Source organism: Euprymna scolopes, chromosome 17 (genome assembly GCF_053919585.1).
Source record: "Euprymna scolopes isolate OS-2025 chromosome 17, ASM5391958v1, whole genome shotgun sequence".
NCBI classification, from domain to species: domain Eukaryota; kingdom Metazoa; phylum Mollusca; class Cephalopoda; order Sepiida; family Sepiolidae; genus Euprymna; species Euprymna scolopes.
In genome coordinates this window covers 118,201,107-118,227,314 of record NC_136498.1, presented here as the reverse complement: position 1 = coordinate 118,227,314, position 26,208 = coordinate 118,201,107, and positions in this window count along the sequence as shown.

Below are 26,208 nucleotides of genomic sequence, written 5' to 3'. Positions count from 1 at the left end.
ATGACTAGCAAAGACCAGATGTGGGGGCTACCCCACATGCCTGACCATTAACCAGCTCCCATTTCCCACCTCTCGGGAGCTGGTCCCCCTTTTTCCCTTCCCCCTCCCTTCACTCCTCACATTAAAAATCGGCCTTGTGCCTAATTTGCTCGGTGGGGGAGCAAATAAATACCATCTGTTCCGGCAGATACTGCAAGCAAAGACCATATGTGGGGGCGACCCCACATATAAGACCTTGATCAATGTAGGGGCAACCCTTCATACCAATTCTCACTATCCAGCTACCCTACTCCCCGGGGAGTTGGTCCCCATTTCCTCTTCACTCCTCACAGTAAAAATTCGCCTTTTGCCTAATTTGCTCGGTAGGGGAGCAAATAAATACCAACCCTTGATACCAATTGTCACCATCCAGCTCTCCTACTACCCGGGGAGTTGGTCCCCATTTCCCCTTCACTCCTTACATTAAAAATCGGCCTTGTGCCTAATTTTCTCGGTGGGGGAGCAAATAAATACCCTTTGTATTTTGACTCCGGATGCTTTCCACAAGTTGGTTAGAGGGACCTTTGTGGCTTTCGGGCCAAGATCAAAGTGTAGTATCTATTCCGGCAGATGCTGCACTTAAGATAATTTGTACCAGTCAATGGAGGGGAAACCCTCTATACTGGGACAATTATTATTTTTGGTAACCAGAGTGCCCCCTTTTTGCCTACTTTTAGGGGAGCTGGTTTTTACCTCACATTAAAAACGGCCTTGTGCCTAATTTGCTCAGTGGGGGAGCAAATAAATACCATCTGTTCCGGCAGATGCTGCAAGCTATGACTAGCAAAGACCAGATGTGGGGGCAACCCTACATGCCTGACCTTTAACCAGCTCCCATTTCCCACCTCTCGGGAGCTGGTCCCCTTTTTCCCTTCCCCCTCCCTTCACTCCTCACATTAAAAATCGGCCTTGTGCCTAATTTGCTCGGTGGGGGAGCAAATAAATACCATCTGTTCCGGCAGATGCTGCAATCAAAAACCATTGACCTTGTGGCAATCTTCTGGTCCATGTAGGGTAACCCTATATACCAACAGGCTCTCACTATCCAGCTCCCATTTTCCACCTCTCCGGAGCTGCTCCCCTTTTCCCTCCTCCCTCATTAAAAAAAACGGCACTGTGCCTAATTTGCTCAGTTGGCCCCTTAGCATTTGGAGCAAAAATTAGAGCTCCTTTAAGTCATTGTAGAAGGTATCAAAGGTTTCACTCTTCTCCTGCTTCCTCTGACGGAAAACAAACCTCTCATAGGTTTCGTTCGTTATTCCGGCAGCGTATTCACTTAAGGCCTGCAGTATATCCGGAACAGTGAAATCTGCATCCGGGGTGTCGAACTGTATACTCTGGTATATCCTCATGGCTTCGTTGCCTAAACAGTTTTCCAATACGGCAACTTGTATTTCTCCAGGTTTTCGGTCGTCGGGTCAGCGGCGCATAGTTTGGCCATCTTTTAAAAAACAAGTTCCATTCAGTCCCCCCCCACCTACGTGTGGGCCAGTCATGTCAATGAACAGGTTAGTTACGGTAGTGTCACATGGTGGCTGTTGTGTCCTTGATAGGCATCTTAAAAGTGTGAGCAAAACAGGCAAATTGTCACAGAGATAAATTAGTTCTAGATAAGTGGTGACCACCGTGTAAAAAAAAAATTTAAAAATCTACGCGACGAGAACATTATTGTTTTTGTTTTAATAATTATTTTTTATTCAAAAATAAAAAAATAAATAAAATTTCAATTGTTCAAAAGATACATGATAAAAGGTTAGGCACCGCCAAAACTGGGGGGGGCAGGTAATTATCCTATCAATACGAAATTTTCAGCGATTATTAGGAGAAGAATGAACTTTATAACAGTGTACTTATTTTTCATAAACGATATTTATATATATATTTTTTTTTCTTGCTTACAAACCCCCCCTTTTTTGAAGTGGGAACAAATATGCTTAAAATAATCATCTGAAACTGAACACAAGATATTGTGTTGTTGTAAGGGACAGAATTATAGATTTAAAAAAAATTGTTTGCATACCTTATTTTGACGTCTGAATATCAGAACTTCGATTGTGTTTAATTATCCTGTTTTGAGTTTTGAAGTGTGAAATTCGGTGAATATGTTAAGTAAAATAATTAATTTAAGTTAAGCAAAACAACAACAAATTTTTTTTAATATTTATACGAAAAAAGCCATTTTAAAATTTTTGATAAATAAATTAACAATTTTTTTTTAGCGAGCCGAATAATGCATGACCATTATTAAACAGGGCATGCTTTGAATAATCGATACAAAAAAAAATTCGATAAATATTGTGCCCTTTGTGTTAAAAATAGCATAGAGATAAATTAGTTCTAGAAAGCACTAGAAGTAAATGAACAAAACAAACCAAACAATACTAATAATGCACAGTCACATTTTCATTTAGGAAATTTTTACTTCTATATTAGTTGCACTATCAAGATTTGGGAGTTTAGTCTACCAAGCTATTTTAATCTATAGTTCGGTGGAGGATATATAGATTATTACATAATTAAAAGCGATGATATCGCCCAGAGAACTTGGACCCAACACGCCGTGCTTACAGTGCCTGTACGTAACAATTCCGCCACGTCACTTTAATTGCGGTGTTACTATATTGATAGTACATGTTTGTGTATGCATGTGTAAGATTACGTGATAAGTTTTAGATACCAATCAGATGATGCATAATTTCTCATTGACACGTTGTAAGTATTTAATCAAGAGGTAGTAAAGCATAAGTGTAAAGGTGATGATATAGCAACAAAAGTGTATCTCCGTTTATTTTGCATCTGTAATAATGTGACAAATACAAAAGAACAACAAATAACTCCATTATTTGCACTGGTACTTGTTTTGCTTTGGTTTGGTTCTTTTGTTTAACGGCATATCAACTCTTTTCGGGTTATTTAATGTCGAATCCAGTTATTTTCTAAAAGGTTTTTATTATTTAAGTTCTTCGTATCTTCAATCGCTAGTTTGTAGTGTTTGGTTTGGTTGTTTTTGTAGTGGATTTTATCGTTTTTGTTCCCTGTCCTGCAGAACATGAATGAGTTTTGCAATGAGAGAGGGAAAAGGTTTACAGTATTAATGTTTGGTATATTTTAGGTTAGGAAATCAGTCAGGAAGTAGGGGAGGTAGAAAAAGAAGGGAGAATGGGAAGAGGGGAAAAAAAGGGGGGGGAAGGTGGGTTGTTTTGGTTTTGGGTTTTGAAGAACATAATTAAGTTTTACAAAAGGAAGTAGAAAACAAAAAGCATCAACGTTAGGTGCATTTCGTCCCAGGGATCCAATATCTTCAGACAGCCTGATCTAGTAGCACCAGGAGTATTTGCTTTACTTTTCACGGCAATTGATAGCTAGTATATATAGATGAATCGCATCTTTGTCAGGTGATGGAAGCGCCCCAGAAACAGGCGCCTAATCACGTTGCTATCGAATACTCAAAGCAAAGATTTCGCTGTTCTTCCACGCTGCTCTTCCCATGGCGTCAACCTTAAAATCTCGTTTTTTAACTTCTAACGAATTTTCCACGTTTCGACTTACTCTACCTTTATGTGGAAAATACCCCTTTAGCACTATTTTTAGGCACATAAATATAGTTCCTTCTACTTGCCTCCCCACGAAGGCAGAGTGAGGCACAAGGTTGGTTTTTTAATGTGGGGGAAAATCCCGCCCCCAGAAAGGAGCACTCTGGATAGAAACAAAAATAAAAATTGCCTCAGTCTAAAAGGACTTCCCGTCCACTGCCCTAGGTCAGAAGAGGTGAAGTGTACTATCAGAACAGATATTAAACTTGTTCATAGCCAAAAGGCCAATATGGTTACATATAGTTAGGTGTGTGTACGGTGACGGCTCTAGTCGACACAGTATACGCCTGCAGATTCTTCACAAAAAAATGGCGAATAGCATGTCACCTGGCATTTTTGGAAATCATGAAACTCGCTACAGACAGTTAACAAAATGAACATTCGGTAAAACCGTATTTCATATTTAATATACAAATGTTTATAATATTATTAACCATTAAACTTGTTGCATACTGGGTCTATTAAAAGAGAACTGATGTTATATATTTGTTGTTCATGTTAGTAAGAGTCTTAGAGTGATAGAGACAGTCTTATGAGAGTTCATGTTGTTGAGTGTTGTGAGATGCTAAATATTATATATATTCATTGTGAGTGTTCATATTGCTGCGATATAGAGACAGGTTTCATATATAACGAGACAGACAGGTAGGGTACAGATTACTACAGGAGAGCCTAGCATGTAATTCAATGAGAGGAGATTTATGAATATCTTGATAGATAGATTGAGAGTGCGTTTGACATTTACGTTTTGACAGTTGTACATTTTTATAAACACAAAGTTCATATTAATACAATTTCACTTTACCTTTGTTTTGGTAGAATGACACAACACAAGACGGCAGTTATAAAAACACATGATGATACGTTTATTTCTTCGACCGATCGGACATGATTCTGTATTTCAGGGATTCAAAGTTGTTTACATGGTTACCTCTAAAACCTCTCACTTCCCAGAGGGTGCCTTGACTCTTCTAGCTTCTCCCGTCTAACTCATCTCGCTTCTCCCAACAGACTCATCCTGATTCTGACTTATCTAACTAACTTCATAACTCATGACGTCACTGCATGACCAGCACGTGCCTCTCAGAACACATCGCATGACATGCCTCCGTGTTTAAGCATGCATTGTTATTCACATGTTTCTTACAAAGCCGACCCTCTAACCTAATTTTCGTAACCCACTTTACAAATAACATTTTCCATTGTCCGTTTTTAAATTCCTTATTTTAATTTTAATTTTTTATAACAGAAACAAAATTCATTATTACATTCCTTTTTCAATAAACAGATATCTAACTATTTTGTGTGAGCTAAACAATGGCAATTCGACATTCCTTATTTTCAATAACATTCTGTATATATTTTAACTTATGATTGGAACTCTCAATTCCAAGTCTAGCTTCGCATGTTCGAATCCTTGACTATCCTATTTCATATTTACTCACTTACAAGAATAGGCTGCTGTTCTTGTAACAAACTGTGTTAATCTTAAAACCTAACAAAATTATAACAAAGATTAATTATTAATTGCAGTTTGAAGAAGATAAACAATGGTTTTAAAAAATCAGTAAGTCACTCCTTTTTTCCATAGTTCGTATAGTTAACACAAATCTGACGTCACGGAAACATGCGGTCCAATCTTTACAATCGTTTGGCAATCCCTGCCTGTCACGGAATGAAAATGGTTGCCAAATCGAGTTTTCATTTCAATGTTGTCGCTGTTTTTTCTCTTATCAAAAAACAGTTAAAATTCATTTTCTTTAATTAAAATATGCTACGGTATAACTGGAAATGTTTTCTCAATCATTAAATTATTTCTCTCCGATAGGCTCATAAGAGTAGTGATCGATGGACAAAAATCAGAGGCCTGCAGTATTAAGGCTGGAGTCCCTCAAGGGTCAATCCTGGCCCCAACTCTCTTCCTGATCTACATTAATGACCTCCCTAAACACATACTGAAATCATTCGTTGACATCTATGCTGATGACACGACCATCTACGGCAACACATCAAAGGCTGTAAATGACAAAGTTCTCTCTGATTCTCTCTCCTCTGATCTCGAGCGCGTGGTTCAGTGGGGGAAGACGTGGCTGGTTACCTTTAATGCATCTAAAACCAAACTCCTATTCTTACATCATCAACGCTCTGATCCCCATCTGGCATCAATTGGGATGGATGGCTCTCGTCTGGGAGAGGCCCCGTGTTTTGACAAACTTCTGGGTTTGACCTTTACTCCTGATCTGAAATGGAACACGTACATCAAGTATGTTGCCAAGGTTGCTGGAAAGATGGTGGGATCCTTCTACCGCTCCAGAAGATATCTCACTACTGATGCAATTCTCTATCTATATAAAAGCCAAGTACGTCCAAGGATGGAATACTGCTGCCATATCTGGGCAGAAGCTGCTAAAAACAGCCTATCCTGCCTTGACAGAGTACAAAATAGACTTCGTGGCTTAGTGGGGGATGCCCTTTTCTCTACCCTGCAACCTCTCTCCCACAGAAGATACGTTGCGAGCCTATCTTTGTTTTATCGTAATTTCCATGGCAGGTGCTCGTCTGAGTTCCAATCTCTGGTCCCCCCCTCGCCAATCTTTCACGAAAAACACCCGTCTAGCTGAATCCACTGTGAAAAATTTCCCCCACTCTTTATCTGTGCCTAAATCAAAACGTGGATTCCATGAACAAAGCTTCTTTCTTAGAACTGCACGCCTGTGGAACTCTGTTCCGTCTGCCTGCTTCTCACCTGACTACAACTTGGATGTGTTCAAGTCCAACGTTAACAAATTCCTAATGAACCGCCCCCTTAAGTAAACACTTCATCAAATCTCCACACTAACGTATTGTACTTGGAATTAACCCTTATCCCTGAGTGGCTTCCGGGCCTTGATAAGTGGTGAACACCGTGTAATAAAAAAAAAAATTAAAAAATCTACGCGACGCGAACACTATTGTTTTTGTTTTAATAATTATTTTTTATTCAAAAATAAAAAAATAAATAAAATTTCAATTGTTCAAAAGATACATGATAAAAGTTTTGCTTTATTTTTGTTTATCGCCACAAGAGCTTATCTGGACTTGCACCAATTTTCCTGTTAATTTAGATATTGTATATGTCGGATGATGAAACTCGAAAATTGCTTATTAAAATAAAACAAAAAATTCTAACTATGATCTCCTTCTTTTTTTTTTTTTTTTAGATAAAAAACGTAAATAAAATGGGACCGTGCTCCATGCACACACGTATTTTTTTTATTTTAATGAGCGTTCCCTGCAACGCCCTGCATTCAACATCGTAGCCAGAGCCTATTTTGCAATAGGAGCCTCACTCGTGTACGTTAGCCTTTAATTTTAATAAATATGGCTATTTGTTGAAAGAAATTCTGTACTTATTTGACTTTAAACCGTTATATTTTGAATTTTATGTCCTATTACCAACATTTTATATTACTTAACACGTACGCGCCAACCAGTCTCACACTACTTCGGACATTTAAACGTTAGGTGGAAAAGTAACTTATCTTGCCTTTGATAACATTTATTTGTTATATATTTGTTTTTTGACAACTTTTTCGAATCTCTGTGTACAGTAATACAAACCCAAAATTTAATTTAACTTAGAAATAATATGTAAAATGGTCAGTGACTCTCTATCTGAGAGTACATCTTTCGAACTGCTTGGCCTAACGTTCACAGGAAACATGAGTTAGAACAATTACATTGAAAACATTACCAGGGCCGCTGCGAAGAAGGTAGGCTCTCTCTCTCTCTCTCTCTCTCTCTCTCTCTCTCTCTCTCTCTCTCTCTCTCTCTCTCTCTCTATCGTGCTAGAAAACTACTGACACCTGAAAATATCCTGTACCTCTATAAGGCCACTATTCGCCCATGTATGGAGTATTGTCATATTTGGGCTGGTGCATCTCTGCTAGTCTCTCGCTCCTAAACAAGGTTCAAAAGAGAGTCGCCAACCTGATAGGCCTTGAACTGGCATCTAAGCTTCAGCCTCTGTCCCATCGACGAAATGTTGCATCCCACTGCCTTTTCTACAAGTATGTAATGGTGAATGCTCTGGCGAACTGCAGACACTTGTTGCCCCCACGACAAACCCGACAGGCAGCTAAATCCCACCCCCACACAGTAGAGATCCCTAGATGTAAAAGATCTTTCTACTCCAGTGGTTTCTTCCTCCGACATCTTGCTGCCCAAATCCCAACATAGTGCCCCAGTAGTTGCTGCCCCTGATAGTAGCCCCCTACACCAAAGTGGCAATGTGCCTTGTTTGGGGTGAAAATATAATTTTAAAAAATACACGTGCGTACACTGCATAAGCACCCTTATTATTATCATAATAATAATAATAATAATAATAATAATAATAATAATAATAAAACTGGTATAGATGACATCAACTAGCGCCACTCCAACTAGTTGTGAAGGGTTAGGGAGGATGGAAAGACCGAGGTTGGAGAGTACTAACCAAATCCTCACTAGAAGTGTGCAGTTCAAATCTGGTACCTTGGGGAGGCATTTTGTCATCTAAACCCCAGGAAACACTAATGGCCGATGCCAACGAGAAATCAGTGACAACGGCTGTTGCGATAACATGCAATCATCTGCACAAGTGGTTAAGATGTGGAGAACACTGGAAATCTGGGGAGACTTGTTGTCAATTGGTCTGCAGGGAACACCACAGGTTACTGCCAGTGAGCGATCACTGATGATGGCCTGTGAGACAACTAATAGGCTACACATTTTGATGAAAAACATGGGAAAAAATGGACATAGAAGAACAGAAAACCAAAACTTTAAATATAATTTCTGTATTTAAAGCAATAGTTATTTAAATATTTCAACATATAATCTTGTGGAGAAAATCCAGCTTCCCAATAAGGGGCACTCTGGATAGGAACAAAAATAAAAAAAATTTTCAGTCATGAAAGATTTCTCCTATACTGACCGAGGACAGAAAAGGTAAAGTGTAGCATCAAAACAGATACTACATTGTGATCTTGTTCCGAAGGAGGAAAAATATTTGTGTTTAATGTTTCTTTAATTGTTTGTTCTCTAAATTCATAATTCAGTTTTATTAGTATTAAATTGTATATTGATTTAAAATTACTTAATTTTACATAGATAATATTTATATTTTATATTGAATAAAGTTCAGTTTAAGTATTAATCGAACTGTGTTCCTTTTTCTTTTTAAAAATGCTTTATTGCTTTTTTTCAAATGGCCCTCATGTAGTACTGACAGTCTGACAAATCACCTACATCACCTACGTTGCCTGCAGACATTTTTCAGTTAACAGGTCTTCTTCTTACTCTCGGTGATCGTGTTTAAACCCAATTGTAAAACATTTTTTTTACCAGAAAATACAAAAAAGATAACAAACAATAAAAAAAATAATTTGTGTCGAGGGCGATGGAGGGAAAAAACTAAAAAATAAAAACGTGGTTAGTAAGGCCCTCCCAACCCCGTCTAAAATGCTAGACCACCCGTTTCACTCTGGTTTGTAAGGAACCAGGGTTTCGCGGGCAGCCTCTAAATGGCCTTAACAGGGGAGAAAAGAACAAATTGGCGGTGAGGGCGTGGTGTTAGTGTAAAATTTGATTTCCTCCAAGACAGGTTGAATTTCGAGAGGGGGGGAGGCAAAAAAAATTGTTGTTTTTGAAGGTTGGGAGTCACGGTGGCTTTCTAACAAGGGAAACAAGATTTATTCGGCTGGCTGAGAGGCTGAAGGAAGTAAAATTGGAAAGGGGCGGGGGTCCGACGGAAATCCCAGAACCGCGCGCTCCAAACCTAGGCGGGGAATACGTATTCAAATTTGGTCCTTCTTCGTACACACAGACTTGCTGCACTTTGATCTTGGCCAAAAGGCCAAAAACCACCCCCGCTGCTCTCTCTTCCGTGCTAGAAAATTACTTACGCCTGAAAGTATCCTGTACCTCTACAAGCCCACTATTCGCCCACGTATGGAGTATTGTTGTCACATTTGGGCTGGTGCATTTGCTACTAGTCTCTCGCTTCTGGACAGGGTTCAAAAGAGAGTCACCAATCTGATAGGTCCTGAATTGTCATCCAAGCTTTAACCTCTGTCCCATCGCCGACATGTTGCATCCATATGCCTGTTTTACAAGTATTTTAATGCTCTGACGAACTACAAGCCCTTGTACCCTCTCGACGTAAATATCCCCGACAGTAAAATCCCACCCCTACACAGTAGAGATCCCTAGATGTAAGAAAGCCTTCTACTCTAATAGTTTCTTCCCCAGAACTGCTAGACTCTGGAACTCCCTTCCGGGTTCCTGTTTTCCCAACTGTACTGGCATGCAGAAGTTCAAGTGTAATGTAAACAGACATCTTGCTGCGCAACTCCCTACATAGTATCCCTGCAACTACTGTCCCCGATAATAGTCCCCTACATCAAAGTGGCACTGTGAATTGTTTGGGGTGAAATTGGAATTAAAAATAAAACAAAAAAGAACTTGCTTATTTGGAATATCGATTAAAACACAAGTAATTCAGCTATTCTTTGTAATTCTTTGAACTGCAAAAAAATTAAACAACACCCGTTAAGAACCAAACTTAAAGCCTCACCCTCTCAAATAAGTCCATTCCTACCATCCTTGGAGCAACCATCGCTTTAGGCGCCAAATTTAAATGAGCAAGTTGCTCTGTCCCACCCTATATTTTGAATTTTGTATTCCAATATCAACAGTGCTTACTATAAACAGTGGATTTTCTATTACTTAACACGCACGCGCTGACCAGCGCCTTACACTATTTCGGACATTTAAACCTCGTAAAACATTTGAAGACGTGGCAAACATTAGCATCACGATGAATATAAATGAATAAAAAAAATTGAATTTACTTTTAATAAATATGTTTATTTATTGAAATGAATTTTCCACTTGTTTGGCTTTTAAAACGTTATATTTTGAATGTGTTATCCCAATAGCAACAATGCTAACTATAAAAAGTTTTTTTTTTTTTGTTTTTTTTTTACATTTTCACCCACAAACAAGGCATATTGCCACTTTGTTGTAGGGGGCTACTATCAGGGACATAGGCATCAGGGATATTGTGTAGGGAGTTGGGCAGCAAGATGTCGGTTCACGTTGCACTTGAACTTCTGCATGTCAGTACAGTCGGGGAAGCAGGGACCCGGAAGGGAATTCCAAATTCTAGCTGTCCTGTGGAAGAAACTACTGGAATAGAAGGCTCTCTTACATCTAGGGATCTCTACTGTGAAGGGGTGGGATTTAGCTGCTTGTTGGGTTTGTCGAGGGTATTTACGTCTAGGGAGCACAAGTGCTTGCAGTTCGTCAGAGCATTCACCATTAAAGTACTTGTAGAACAGACAGAGGGATGCAACGTTTCGCCGATGGGACAGAGGCTGAAGTTTAGATGACAGTTCAGGACCTATCAGATTGGTGACTCTCTTTTAAACCTTGTCTAGGAGCGAGAGACTAGTGGCAGATGCACCATCCCAAATATGACAACAATACTCCATACATGGGCGAATGGTGGCCTTAAAGAGGTATAGGATACTTTCGGGCGTAAGTATCTTTCTAGCACGGTAGAGAGAACCTAGCTTCTTCGCAACGGTCCTGGCGATACTCTCAATGTAATTGTTCCAACTCATGTTTCCTGTGAACATTAGGCCGAGGAGTTTAAAAGATGTGCTTTCGGATAAAGAGTCTTTGGCCATTGCTATTGGTGGTAAAGAAGGTTTCTTGTAATTATTGAAGGAAACGAGTTAAAAAAAAAAAAAAAAAAGAAACAGTGGCCGTTATATTACTGGACACATACTGCTTCGGACATTTAACCCTCGTGCTTCACCGACACCTGAAGATGTGCTAAGCATTATCATCACCGTGACCTGCAAAAGAAAGAAGAAAAAAAAAAACTATTGTCCTGATGAAGATTCTGTTACGGGTCGAAAGGTCGAATTCAATTTTAATAAATAAATATGTTTATTTGTTGAAAGAAAATCTGCACTTGTTTGGCTTATAAACCGTTAAATTTCGAACTTTGTATTTCAATATAAACAGTGTTTTTTTTGTTTTTTTTTTTGTTTTTTTTGCAATCAAAGCACAGAGGCCACTCGAGGATAAGGGTTAAAGAGTGTACAGTGATCAAAAGGACAATATCATACTAGTCGTTAGAAGTGTAAATTCTGCGAAATGAAATCTTTGAATCCATCACTAAGGCAACGTTAATAAATATTTCTAATGGAAAATTATGTTTCTAAGCTTGTTTTCCTAATTGGTTTATATTATACCAGAGAGGCTACTCGGTGTTGCTCGGAGTAAAAATGTTACATAATTCTATTAAAACTCTCTCTCTCTCTCTCTCTCTCTCTCTCTCTCTCTCTCTCTCTCTCTCTCTATTTATCTGTCTATCTATCTACATCGTTATCTTTCTCTGTTTCCTCACCAACAGCCCAACACTTTTCCTCTGCTCGGCCTATTCCTCTCTCTAGACATAAACAAACACAAATTAAGTTAGAAGTGTAAATTTGGTAAATTGGATTACTTAAGGGGAACGGCTGATCAAGAATTTGTTTACATTGGACTTAAACTCTCTTTCTTATACCTGCTGGAAAGCAGGTATAAGGAAGAGAGTTCTACGTGTGTGCAGTTCTACGGAAGAAGCTTTGTTCATGGAATCTACATTTAGGTTTAGGCACAGATAAAAAGTGGGGAAAATTATTGATAGTGTTTACAGCCAAAAAATTCAGTATTTTCTTTTTTCTCATCAGTCAGAGAACAAATCCTTTTCGACTGAGGTCATTCTTGACTATCAAAATCTTCATTCATACCTCAAAAAAATTGACTGTGCTTTACTTTGGCCAACACTGTGTACCTCATTATTTGTTTTATTTATTTAATAAAATATCAATGGTTTTTTCTTTTCTTTTACTGAAATTTAGTTTAAGTAAAATAAGTTGTTTGGAAATATTGTCGAAACCAATTTAGGTGACTGAAATAAGATTTGACCAATACTTAAAAAACTTATGATAAAAAATGGAAGAGTTAAACTTTAAGCAATTTTGATATTTAATGAAAAAAAAGCAGTTACTTAAAGGGGCGTACTATAAACAGTGGATTGTATATTACTGAAATTATTTTTGTTTAATTATTAAATTAAAAAACAAAGAATTATGGTTAGAAAAAAATGTTAGAATGAAAGTTAAACATTTATAATAATAATATTTATAAAAAAAATAATGCAAACGAGATTGGTCATTCCGCAACGTTAACAACCAATGAAAAAAAAAAACATGGCGTTTATATTGAAATGAGATCTTTTGATCCATCACTAAGGCAACGTTAATAAGTATTTCTAATGGAAAATTATGTTTCTAAGCTTGTTTTCCTAATTGGTTTATATTATACCAGCGAGGCTACTCGGTGTTGCTCGGGGCAAAAATGTTACATAGTTCTATTAAAACCTCTCTCTCTCTCTCTCTCTCTCTCTCTCTCTCTCTCTCTCTCTCTCTCTCTCTCTCTCTCTCTCTCTCTCTCTCTCTATCTATCTATCTATCTATCTGTCTATCTACATCGTTATCTTTCTCTGTTTCCTCACCAACAGCCCAACACTTTTCCTCTGCTCGGCCTATTCCTCTCTCTAGACATACACAAACACAAATATATAATCATAGATTTCTCGAGGAATGAGTCGGAATAAGGAAGTAATTGTGTACTTAAAAAAAAAAAAACAGAATTACTTTCCTTAAGCATATAAAATATCTGGAAAAAAAACTGCCCTCCTGACGGAATTTGCCCCATTTGAGTATCGAAGAAAAATATTGGATCTGAAGGGATTGCAAATTGCACCGCTATGATGATTGAGCCCATGCATTCCTGTTTCATCTCTCTGTTAGAGATACTGACGATATTAAACTTTTAGAAAGCAACCCCTGCCATAGCCGTGCATTAGAAGCAGAGATGCGTCATTGAATTTCTGGGAAAAGTGCACTAAAAATAGTGGTGACTATGTAAAAAAATAAATTATGGCGAACAAAAGGTTGCTTGTTTTAATGGTATCACTCCCGTCTTCGTAGTTCTTCAATGAAAAGAGACAGCTCGTAAAAGATCAGCACGCATAAAAAAAAACCGTATGCATCTATAAGGACGTTTTATTTGTTGCTGAAGATGTTACATATGGATTCTGCGTATAAAATGGTGATGGTGAATAGGGGCCATGGGATACAAGCGGCTGAATCAATTATTGCGGAGGACATCAGAAGTAAAGCACATTATTGTAGCGCTATTCTGTTTAGTTAGTTGTGATATTATACACTCAATATGTGACCATTTTTGGTAAAATATGATCTTTGCTAAGCGTGAAGAAGAAACGACATATCGCAACGAGGAAACATTCCGTACTAGCATAGTCTACGATTTTTTTTTACAAGGTAGTCACCAGTTATCAAGGCCCGGAAGCCACTCTGGGATAATGGTTATTGCGTGTACAGTAATCAATGGGATAGTATCGTAATAACCGTTAGTATTGGAGATTTGATAAAGTGTCTTACTTAAGGGGACGGTTTATCAGGAATTTGTTAATATTGGACTTGGAGACATCCAGGTTGTAGTCAGGTGGGAAACAGGCAAACGGATGAGAGTTCCACAGGCGTGCACTTCTAAGAAAGAAGCTTTGTTCATGGAATCTACGTTTTGGTTTTGGCACAGATAAAGAGTGGGGAAAATTATGATAGAATCATGTCGTCCGCCTCCATTTATGTTGCCAGTATTGGCGATATCAGTCTACGTAGATCGTGCACACGCGTCTAAAGAACCCATAGACATATTACATCCTCTCAGATTTGGTTCCTGAAGATAAAGCGATACATCAATACATTACTGTTAATAGCAGACACTGAATACCATTTAGAACGTCTTGAAGAATTTGTGTTTGAAAATGCGGAACAACATACGAACAGTCATAACAGCATAAAACGTTTCAACATGCAAACAAAAGATAAGCATAACAAGTTTTAACATACGAACACTAAATAATTATAACACGATTCAACATGCGAACACTTAATTACATCTCAAAGTACGAACATCAGATAGTTAATATACGTTTGAACATACGATAACTAAATAGGTATAACACGTTTCAACATACGAACACTATGTAGGCATAACACGATTCAACATACGAATACTAGATATGCATAACACATTTTAACATACGAACATGAGATAGGTATAACAAGTTTCAACGTACGAACACTAAGCAGCCATAACACGTTTAAACATGCGAACACTAGATAAGCATAATAAGTTTTAACATACGAACATTCACGTTCAATTCAATGCGAGGCATTATATGTATCCTTCCAAGGGGTTCAATCAGCGAAAAAGTCAAATCACGTGTGAAAAATGTGCACGTTTCGGATCCGTAACGAAAAATATTTTATTTGGTTTATTTGGTTGCTCTTCAGAGACTATTAATAGAAAACAGACACAGTCTTCCGAAACTACACACGCGCGCGCGCGTGCGCGTATACATATATTTATTGGGTATATTTAGGTGGCATACATTCATTGAGACAAGTGTTATTGAAAAGCACGGAATTTTTCTGTTTCATTATTTTCTTTTTATCTTCTTCAATCTCCGAATATTTTTTTGCGTTTTTCTCAAAATTGTTAAGGTTGGATTCATAAGTTTCTTTTGCGAGCGAGTGCTTTCGACAGGAATACTGCCATCATCCTCGGACATATTGTATTATAAAACTTGTTTTTAATTATACATACATATTTTTGTTATGGTCACGTAGTTATGTGGGCGGACATTTTTTTATACACACACATACACACACATATATACATAAATTAAAGATCAAATGTAGAACTGCACGCCTGTGGAACTCTGTTCCGTCTGCCTGCTTCCCTCCGGACTACAACTTGGATGTCTTCAAGTCCAATGTTAACAAATTCCTAATGAACCGCCCCCTTAAGTAAACACTTCTGCAAATCTCCTCACTAACTTAATGTACTTGCAATAACCCTTATCCCTGAGTGGCTTCCGGGCCTTGATAAGTGGTGATTACTGTGTAAAAAAAAAAAAAAAAAAAAAATTTTACTGTTAAAAAATTTTTAAATGTGCTCAATACATATGCGGAGCTATTACAAGTATAATATAGATTGCTATAGGAAATCTTGAGTGTGAAAGCGCAATGCAGAGCATAACATACATAAAGTTTAAAAGAAAAAGTACAACACAAGATGTTTGTACAGAGTTGAAATAAATTTATAAGATTCGGCTAAGTTTGTGTGGGATTTTCTTTTATTTAAAGTTTTTAAGATTTTAAGTTTTGTGGGATTTTCTCTTTTAATCCAGAAGTACAATATATATATATATATATATATATATATATATATATATATATATATATAGAGAGAGAGAGAGAGAGAGAGAGAGAGAAGAGAGAGAGAGAGAGAGGGGGGACGCTGTATGTTCAGTCGATGTATGTACAGCGCCTTGTCGTAGATATTTCCAGGTTGGTATTTGGGCACACATTAAACTGTGATGTAAAAACATGCGGTCTCCTGTATACTCTATCTCGTGGCAGTTATCTGCACCGACAAAGGTCAGCAGTAATACCAAAAAGTGTGGTTGGTTCTACACAAAGCCTTCACCACTATAAACAAATCATCTGTGTGGATTTATGAGCAACTTAGTTGTGGTGGAAGCTCATACATTGAAATCGACGGAAAAATCCATCATATATATATATATATATATATATATATATATATATATATATATATATATATATATATATATATATATATATATATATATTACAGAAATTTAACGTTACGTTTAATACCGGGCAACGCTGGGTACATCTTCTAGCGCGCGCTTGTGTGTGTGTGTGTGTGTGTGTGTGTGTGTGTGTGTGTGTGTGTGTGTGTGTGTGTGTGTGAACTAGAAGATGTAACCAGCGTTGCCCGGTATTAAACGTAACGTTAAATTTCTGTAATAAAATTAAGTAAAAAACGGAACGAAACTGAGACTAAGCGAGCATTATACAAGGTGGAACGATGAAAATGTCGCCCTAAAAAAGACGACGTGATTCAATTTCCGTTTGATGAAAACCGGTTTCCTTTTTTTTTTTCTTTTTTCTTTTTTTTTTTTTTTGTTGCAGACCAACTATTAGTTGGCCAGTTGATTACAAATCCCAAGAGAAATAGAAACCGTCTCTCATGTCTGGAAGTGACACAATGTTTAATGAGCGAAATTAGACATGCACCGCTGTACAACTCATACTACCGATTCAAGTTATGACAACAGGACCATTGCCAACACTCTCAAAATGCATCGCTAGATTGCCACGAATAACAAGTATGTGCCCAGAGTGATGAATACAAAGTTTCCGATTACGGTTATGGTTTTTGGTGTGGTTTCAATTGAGGACCACATCATGCCACCTCACATCTTCGAAGTCGGCTTGAAAGTCAATACCAAAGTGTACCTGGATGTGTTGAAGAATGTCGTGATCCCCTGGCACAATCAAGTGGTCACTAGCAGACCCTGGGTGTGACAGCATGACTTGTCGCCGGTTCACAAGTCCAAAGAGACCCAGGCTTTGTAGCCTTCTCCCACTGCCCCCTCCCTTCATATGGTCATACGACGAGAACATCACCAACATGACCTCCCACAACACCAAAGCCAGCCTGATCGCCACCATCCGCTGAGTATTTGCCGAGCTCTCACCGGTGCTTGTGAAAAAGGCATGCTTCCAGTTCCCGACCCGTATCGAAGCGGTGATTGAGGCTGAAGGCGGTTACATTGAACAGATGTAAGCTCTACTACATAATCAAGTTCCCTGAATTGATTTTTTCAATAAAAGTTTTAAAATAAAGCTGCAGTGTTGACTTTTTAAGGCGACACTTTTATTGTTCCATCCTGTATTATTTTAAACAGGTAATGTATCTTTAGCCATTGCTATTAGTGATTCAGAAGATTTCTTGTAATTATTAAAGGAAACTAGTTTAGTCTTGGCAGCATTGAATATTACCGTCCATTTTTGAGCCCGTTCCAGTACAGACAGGAGGTCTTCTAGGGTTTCCGCCATTGTCTTGGATATATGTTCATTTGTTTCCCCCTCATGCCTGTTATAGAGCGTGGTGTCATCAGCAAATATACCCATCTCAGATACTATTTTTATCAGGGAGGTAATTTCTGAATATCAGGAATAATAAAGGTCCAACGATCGACGCCTGGGGTAGACCCGCATTTATATCATATTGTTTAAACGTACGACCATCGAGGACAATCTGGATTCTTCTCTAACTTAAAAACAATTTAATTATGTTAAGTATTTGTCCAGCAATACCATAGGATCTGATTTTTCTGAGAAGACCATCGTGCCATATTTTATCAAAAGCCTTAGATATATCTCTTCTTGTAAGTAAAAAAAAAAATACTCCAGCTAAAATCGAAACGAAAATCTAAAGATTGTAAGTATAGTACGATAACCATTAGACCAGCTTGCATCGATTTTCAAAAAGTGCTTTCAAAACTCGGTATACAGTTGACAAACAGATAAAATTCCGATGACCCCCACCAACCGATTAAAAAATTTTCTACATATCTGAATATCCTGTATACCAAATTTCAAGTCTCTAGATAAAAAATCTGTTGAGTATATAGGTTGAGAAGGGTTCTCTCTCTCACACACATTTTCACACACACACACACACACACACACACACACACACACACACACACACACATATATATATATATATATATATATATATATATATATATATATGAAGAAGTTGGTGAGGACAGGATATTTTTATGGAAACATAAATCGTAAAATTGCCAACTCATCAATGAAACAGCTGTAATGGAAAAAATCCAGGAAATAAACGAAGGTTATAAAAATGAAAACGTGAGTCTTTGAATTTTAAACAAAATTTTGCACTATATATGCTCTGTACCTATTAAATGGACACATTGAACTTAACTCAAAATTAACGGTGACTGGTTTTAAAATAACATCTAGACCCGTTAAACGAAAACGGTATACATTGAAAGTAACGACATTTCAAAAACAAACTTTAAAAAAATAAATAAATATATATATATATATATATATATATATATATATATATATATATATATATATATATATGTGTGAGATGTCCTAAAATTCGTTGAAAGGCTTTGAACTTAAATAGATTCATTATTTTTTATGGTATCTTTCTTTAAGTTTAACACAATCTGACTAAGATATAATGAAATTCTTTTAAAAATACAAAATTCAAACAATCTTTATTCATGAAAAATAATGTCTTTTAAATTTTGCCCATTTTCAGCTTGGCATATTTGTGCTCTTTTCAAAACATTATTCATGACAGATTGCTGAATCTCTGGATTGCGATTCAACTCCATTATTTCGTTTCTGATGTTTTCTTTCAATTCTTGCAGAGTTTGGAGTTTGTTAACATTGACTCTTCCTTTAAGATATCCCCACAAGAAAAAGTCGGGGCTAGTCAAGTCTAGAGAACGCGGTGGCCATTTGACATTGCCCTAGCGAGGGATAATATCGCCAAACCATTGCCTGAGAAGCTCCATGGTGTCTCTCGTCGTATGTGCCGTTGCTTAATCTTGTTGGAATCATAATCTGGGCCTATTTTGAATTTTTGGGCGCACGATGTCTGTAATCATAGTCCGCTATGTCTCTCTCCAGTAACAGTGACGTCATTTTCATCTTGATTTTCAAAAAAATAAGGTCCAATAATCTTCTCTTCCGTTACTGCGCACCACACGGTGCACTTTATGGGGTGCAGCTGCTTTTGATGAATTGCCCTGGGATTTTCAGAGCCCCAAAATTTAATTTGTTAACGAATCTATTCAAATAAAAATTGGCTTCATCTGACATACTCAACTTTTGCAGAACATTGGAGGCATTTCGGACAAGGTTGTTGCATTTGAACTGCATATTAAACCTTTGTTTGATAATCTTCAGGATGTAAGTGTTGAACAAGCTGCACTTTATAAGGAAAGAATTTTAATCAGTGCAGAATATTGTGTAGTGAGCTTCGACATATCCCCAATTGGGTGGAACGTCGTCAAATCGATGTTTCAGGGTGCTGCTCGACACTCTTTCCCTATTTTCATTTGTGATGACGTGTCGAGGTCTGTCAAACTCGCGGAAAATGAAGTACAACTCCTTGGTCTTAAAATCGGCGCATAATGTTTCGAATTGTGTTGTGACTTGGGCTATCTCTTACCTGAAAATGCCGTCAATAGGCTCTTTGAGTAAAAACAATTCACCCCTGATTTTGGTAAAACAATTTTACAACTTGCGTACGTTGTTCGATGTTATACTTAACCATAATTAATTCCAAAAACATTATCTGCAAAATATCTGAAATAGAGAAAAAAAATTATCATATTGGTAAAAAGGCCAAGACTTAAAATCCTTCAGCGACTTTTTGGAGACCCTGTATGCATATAATCTCTATTAATATATAAAATTCATTTGTGTGTGTGTGTGTGTGTGTGTGTGTGTGTGTGTGTGTGTGTGTGTGTGTGTGTGCGTGCGCGCGTGCGTGTGTTCAGGATTCTGTTTGCTATTTGCCAAAACTCGTGGAAACCAAGCCGCTGCTCAGTTACTTTGGACTTGACGGACTGAACATACAACTCTCGGGTTCTTTATTAAGTTTTTACAGTGGTTGCTGGCAGCCCTTAAACGGCTTTAGTCTCAGTACATCTATTACGTTGCACATTCTGGAGAGGACCACGGCAAGCTGTTAGGTTTTTACCGGAATTTTTTCGAGGGAATGAAACGGTATATCCGTACAATTAACCATTCTATCAGGTCTGATACTATAGAGGACACATCCTTTTTAAACATGCAACGCAGAGGTAGATCTTTTCCAGACAAGGTCTCGTCTGAGCTCCAATCTATGGTCCCCTCTCGCCAAACTTACACGAGAAAACACTATAATATGGTCGTCTTCAAGTCCAAGGTAAACAAGTTCTTGATGAGCCGTTCCCCTTAAGTAATCAAATTTACCAAATTTCCACTAACAATTACTACGACATTGTCCACTTGACCACTGTACATTTATTAACCCTTATCCTCGAGTGGCCTCTGGCCTTGATAAGTGGTGACTCCTTTGTAAAAACTGCCTTGGTAAAAAAAAATGATGACATAAATAAATTTGATTTCTTGAAACTTATTGATATCATAAATGATGGTGCTCCAGCAATTATAGGGAAACGGGACTTTTTCGAAGAAATTGTGAATCTGATTTTATCTCCTGAATTGGATCATCGACTATTCAAACAATTTTTGTTTGATATTTAGGCAAAATATTTGCGTATGTCGGTGACATACATTAGCTTAGTCGACTGCCAATGTTAAAACGAGTATTTGCCTTACAAAAAGAGGTGAAGATATTTCTCAGAAGTAAACATATGAATAGTGCACATTTTCGAGATCCTGATTGGCTCAGAACTTTAACATTCACTGTGGATGAAGTGACTCATTAGAATCATTAAAATTCATTACTTCAGGTTAAACCTCTGCCTATAAATGAGATGTGTAATCATATTGTTGCTTTTGAAAGGAAAAGTGTGTTATGAGAACATCAACTTAGAAATAAACTGCTCATTTCCCACCATTCCAAGCAAGGAAACCATAGGATTTTGAGCAATTTGTAAATGTAATCCAGGAATTGAGAAATGAATTTGTATCGCGTTCTGTTGACTTTCGCCTGCATAAAAATTATTTCAAATTGTTTGCAAAACCATTTGATGGGGAAACAGTATCAGAATGTTTTCAAATGAAATGTATACAAATGTAGTGTGACGATATAATAAGATCAAAATTTAATTCTAAAAATATTTCATTAATTCATTTTTTCAAGTGAAATGTATTTCAAATTAGTGACCGACGAAAAAAAAAAGATGGCGTCTTTGTTTGGAAGCTGTTATCGACGTGAACAACTGTTTTCAAAATTGAAGCAAACGAAGAACAATTTGAGAACAAAATTGACTGATAAACATCTTGATGATAGCTTGCTTTTAATATCAACAAGTTTGCAAACACCAAATTCCCATATAATATTTTGGTTGTTAGTGATAGGTGAAAACCGTTGCGATGTATTTATAAACAAGTGTTTCCAACAATGTTTTTCATTAGATAATTAATATTTTTAATTACTAAACTGCGTTAATCGCTTTATTGCAGATTAGTAAAATATCAATATTTCACTAAATATACGTCACAAAAAAATTAATATTATATCATCAAAGTACTGCTTTAAGGTTAGGTATTTCCCAAATTTTTCTCAAATTTATGCAATATTCACGAAGTTATGACATTTTATTTATTATCAAGGCATTTATACTGTCCATCGTTTTATTGTACATCTCTTACAAAGCCAAAAAACGGGCTATTGAAGGTTATCGAAAAGCAAAGGATTGCTGCTAGACTCGCAGAAGAATTGTCCATCAAATATTTAGCCACAAAGCTGGAAAGCGATCCAAGAACCTTGGCTTTATTCGTGAACAACCCCAATATCAAATCCTGAAAGAATAAGGACACCAGAATAAACCTTTCAGATTGTGATATTCAGAAAATTCGTAGTGAAGTCAACCAAAACCCAATCAGCACCAGTACTTCCATGTTTGCAAGAGCTGGAATCTCTCCAAGATCCAAGCAGGCCCGATGCAATGTGTTGAATGAGATGACAAGGAACATCCAACTTATTTCAAGGCCTTCATTAAGAAAACAACACAGGGAAAAATAAAATTGCTTGTGCACAGAATAATATGAAAATGGATTTCTAACGTACCCTATTTACGGATGAGAATGGCCAATGCTTGGAACTTGAACAGAAATCCGACCCTTTACAGAGTTCATCGCCAACGAAGAGGTGGAAGAATCATGTTTTGGGCGGGAATCATTAGGGATAAGTTTGTTAGACCATTTCGAGTGACGGAGGCTGTAAAGCTTACCAGCAATGCGTACGCGACCTTTTTGGATAACCATTTGTCGGCATGGCTAGATGACCTACCATTGTCACGTCGCTTTCAGATGATTTTTATGCATGACAATGCGCCATCCCATTCTGTTAGGGCGATTGCAGCCTTCCTTGAATCAATGGGCTTCGTTGTAGAAACCTCATGACCTGGCCACCGTGTTCTCCAGACCTTAACTCCACTAAATATCTCTGGTCAATATTGAAAAGGGGGTTTATGAGGAAGAAGAGCAATTTACTTCAAAGAATGCCCTGTGGAAGAAAGTAGTTCATGTCACCAGATCCATAACTCCTTTTCTAATCAAACAATTAACTTTTTCGATGGACAAAAGGTTAATTAAAAATATTTTTTAAATGGTGTCTATGTCGATAAATAATTCATTTATTTGAGGCTTAGCATCTAGGGTGTGTTTTTCTTTATTATTTTTTTACAGAAAAATATAATAAAAAATAAAGTTTTCATGATTAGACATTGTATTTTTGCCATAAAAAACATTTCAAAAGACCCGCAATGAAGCGATGAACGGTGGAAATTCATTGAGAAAGAATAAAATGTAATAACTTCATGAATTTGAATAAAGTTTTTGGAAATAACTAACCTTAATGCAGCCCTTTGATGGTACAATTTTCATTTTTTGTGACGTATATTTTGCGAAATTTTGATATTTTACTAATCTGCAATAAAGCGATTAACACAGTTTATATTAATCTGTTGTTAATATGACGTATTTTATGTATATTCAATACTTGTGATCAAATGTGAATATGCAACTCTGTCAGCACTTCTCAATTTAACTATATCGTTGACCTTCAAATGAAATTTGTTGGACGCCATTTTCCATAAAATGGCTACACATATGCACCAAAAATACTAGACTATCTGCCAGTTATCTTTAACTAGACTTATTTTTACTAAATTGCGTTGACTTGGTAATATTAAAACATTACAGAGGAAAAAAAAAACACGATAGAAGGAAGAGAGAGACCGATATTTTTTGTGTCTGGTTCGTTTGTAGTACAATTTTCAATAACACGTTTTAATCATATTCACCATATTTCATCTGAATCAACCGAAGTTGATCGTTTGATTTTTTTACTTTAAAGTATTTTAACGTTTCTTGGGGTAAATTAATTTTTGAACTATTCCATGACGACACTTCCGTCCATGATGTCACTTCCGGTTAACGAGAACCGGTTTACGAGAGACAGAAACGCGCGGAGAGTATGGTCGTCACCACTAGTTCAGCAGTGAGCAAAGATATTGCCCAATTATCTCTTTTATGTATTTTTGTTGATAAAAGATTTATTTAATTGTTACCGTGTCTTTCTTATCATTTATTCAAACAATAACACCACAACAATTTTGTTAGTTAATTTTTTTATTTTATTTTTCTGATTTCTCAATATTGATTTTTATTATCGTTTTAAATATTTAGGCTGACAGGGGTCTGCATATACAATTTTTTTTAATTTTTCATGAATGGCCATCGTCCGGCCCGCGACCCGTCATTATAACACAATCCGGCCCGCGGGATCCAAAGAGTTGTCCACCCCTGTTCTCGGGTTTAGTTTTTTTTTTTTTTTTCACTAATTTACAGCAATGTACATCTAGATGGATTGCCATTTCTCGCTCAATCCTAGAAAGGATGGTTAACTTTGACAACAACGTCTGTTTACCTTAATGTTATAACCAAAATGAGAAAGTGCCACGCACTTTATATCATGACGTCATATCATGGAACGTAATCATAACTATAATCTAACTTCTAATGGAATTTTCCAATACTTATGGAAAACCACTGTTCTCAATATTATTTTACACACTCCTTTCTGATATTGTTATAGAGGGGATGTAAAAAAATTTCTCGTGTTAATAAACAGTGAGTGATTAACAGACACATGGAGACGAGAGTGATAGGCACTGCATGAAATAAGATTGTCAACCATACAACATAAAATAAAAGAGAATGAGGTCTAAAATGCGACCAAAACCAAGATAACTTGTAACTCCCATCATTATACTGTAACTCCCATAAGTAACCCCCATCATTATACTGTAACTCCCATATAGTAACTCCCATCATTATACTGTATCTCCCATATAGTAACTCCCATCATTATACTGTAACTCCCATAAGTAACCCCCATCATTATATTGTAACTCCCATATAGTAACTCCCATCATTATATTGTAACTCCCATATAGTAACTCCCATCATTATACTGTAGCTCCCATATAGTAACTCCCATCATTATACTGTAACTCCCATATAGTAACTCCCATCATTATATTGTAACTCCCATATAGTAACTCCCATCATTATACTGTAGCTCCCATATAGTAACTCCCATCATTATACTGTAACTCCCATATAGTAACTCCCATCATTATATTGTAACTCCCATATAGTAACTCCCATCATTATACTGTAACTCCCATATAGTAACTCCCATCATTATACTGTAACTCCCATATAGTAACTCCCATCATTATACTGTAACTCCCATATAGTAACTCCCATCATTATACTGTAACTCCCATATAGTAACTCCCATCATTATACTGTAACTCACATATAGTAACTCCCATCATTATACTGTCACTCCCATATAGTAACTCCCATCATTATACTGTAGCTCCCATATAGTAACTCCCATCATTATACTGTAACTCCCATATAGTAACTCCCATCATTATACTGTAACTCCCATATAGTAACTCCCATCATTATACTGTAACTCCCATATAGTAACTCCCATCATTATATTGTAACTCCCATATAGTAACTCCCACCATTATACTGTAACTCCCATATAGTAACTCCCATCATTATATTGTAACTCCCATATAGTAACTCCCATCATTATACTGTAGCTCCCATATAGTAACTCCCATCATTATACTGTAACTCCCATATAGTAACTCCCATCATTATATTGTAACTCCCATATAGTAACTCCCATCATTATACTGTAGCTCCCATATAGTAACTCCCATCATTATACTGTAACTCCCATATAGTAACTCCCATCATTATATTGTAACTCCCATATAGTAACTCCCATCATGATACTGTAACTCCCATATAGTAACTCCCATCATTATACTGTAACTCCCATATAGTAACTCCCATCATTATACTGTAACTCCCATATAGTAACTCCCACCATTATACTGTAACTCCCATATAGTAACTCCCATCATTATACTGTAACTCCCATATAGTAACTCCTATCATTATACTGTAACTCCCATATAGTAACTCCCATCATTATACTGTAACTCCCATATAGTAACTCCCATCATTATACTGTCACTCCCATATAGTAACTCCCATCATTATACTGTAGCTCCCATATAGTAACTCCCATCATTATACTGTAACTCCCATATAGTAACTCCCATCATTATACTGTAACTCCCATATAGTAACTCCCATCATTATACTGTAACTCCCATATAGTAACTCCCATCATTATATTGTAACTCCCATATAGTAACTCCCACCATTATACTGTAACTCCCATATAGTAACTCCCA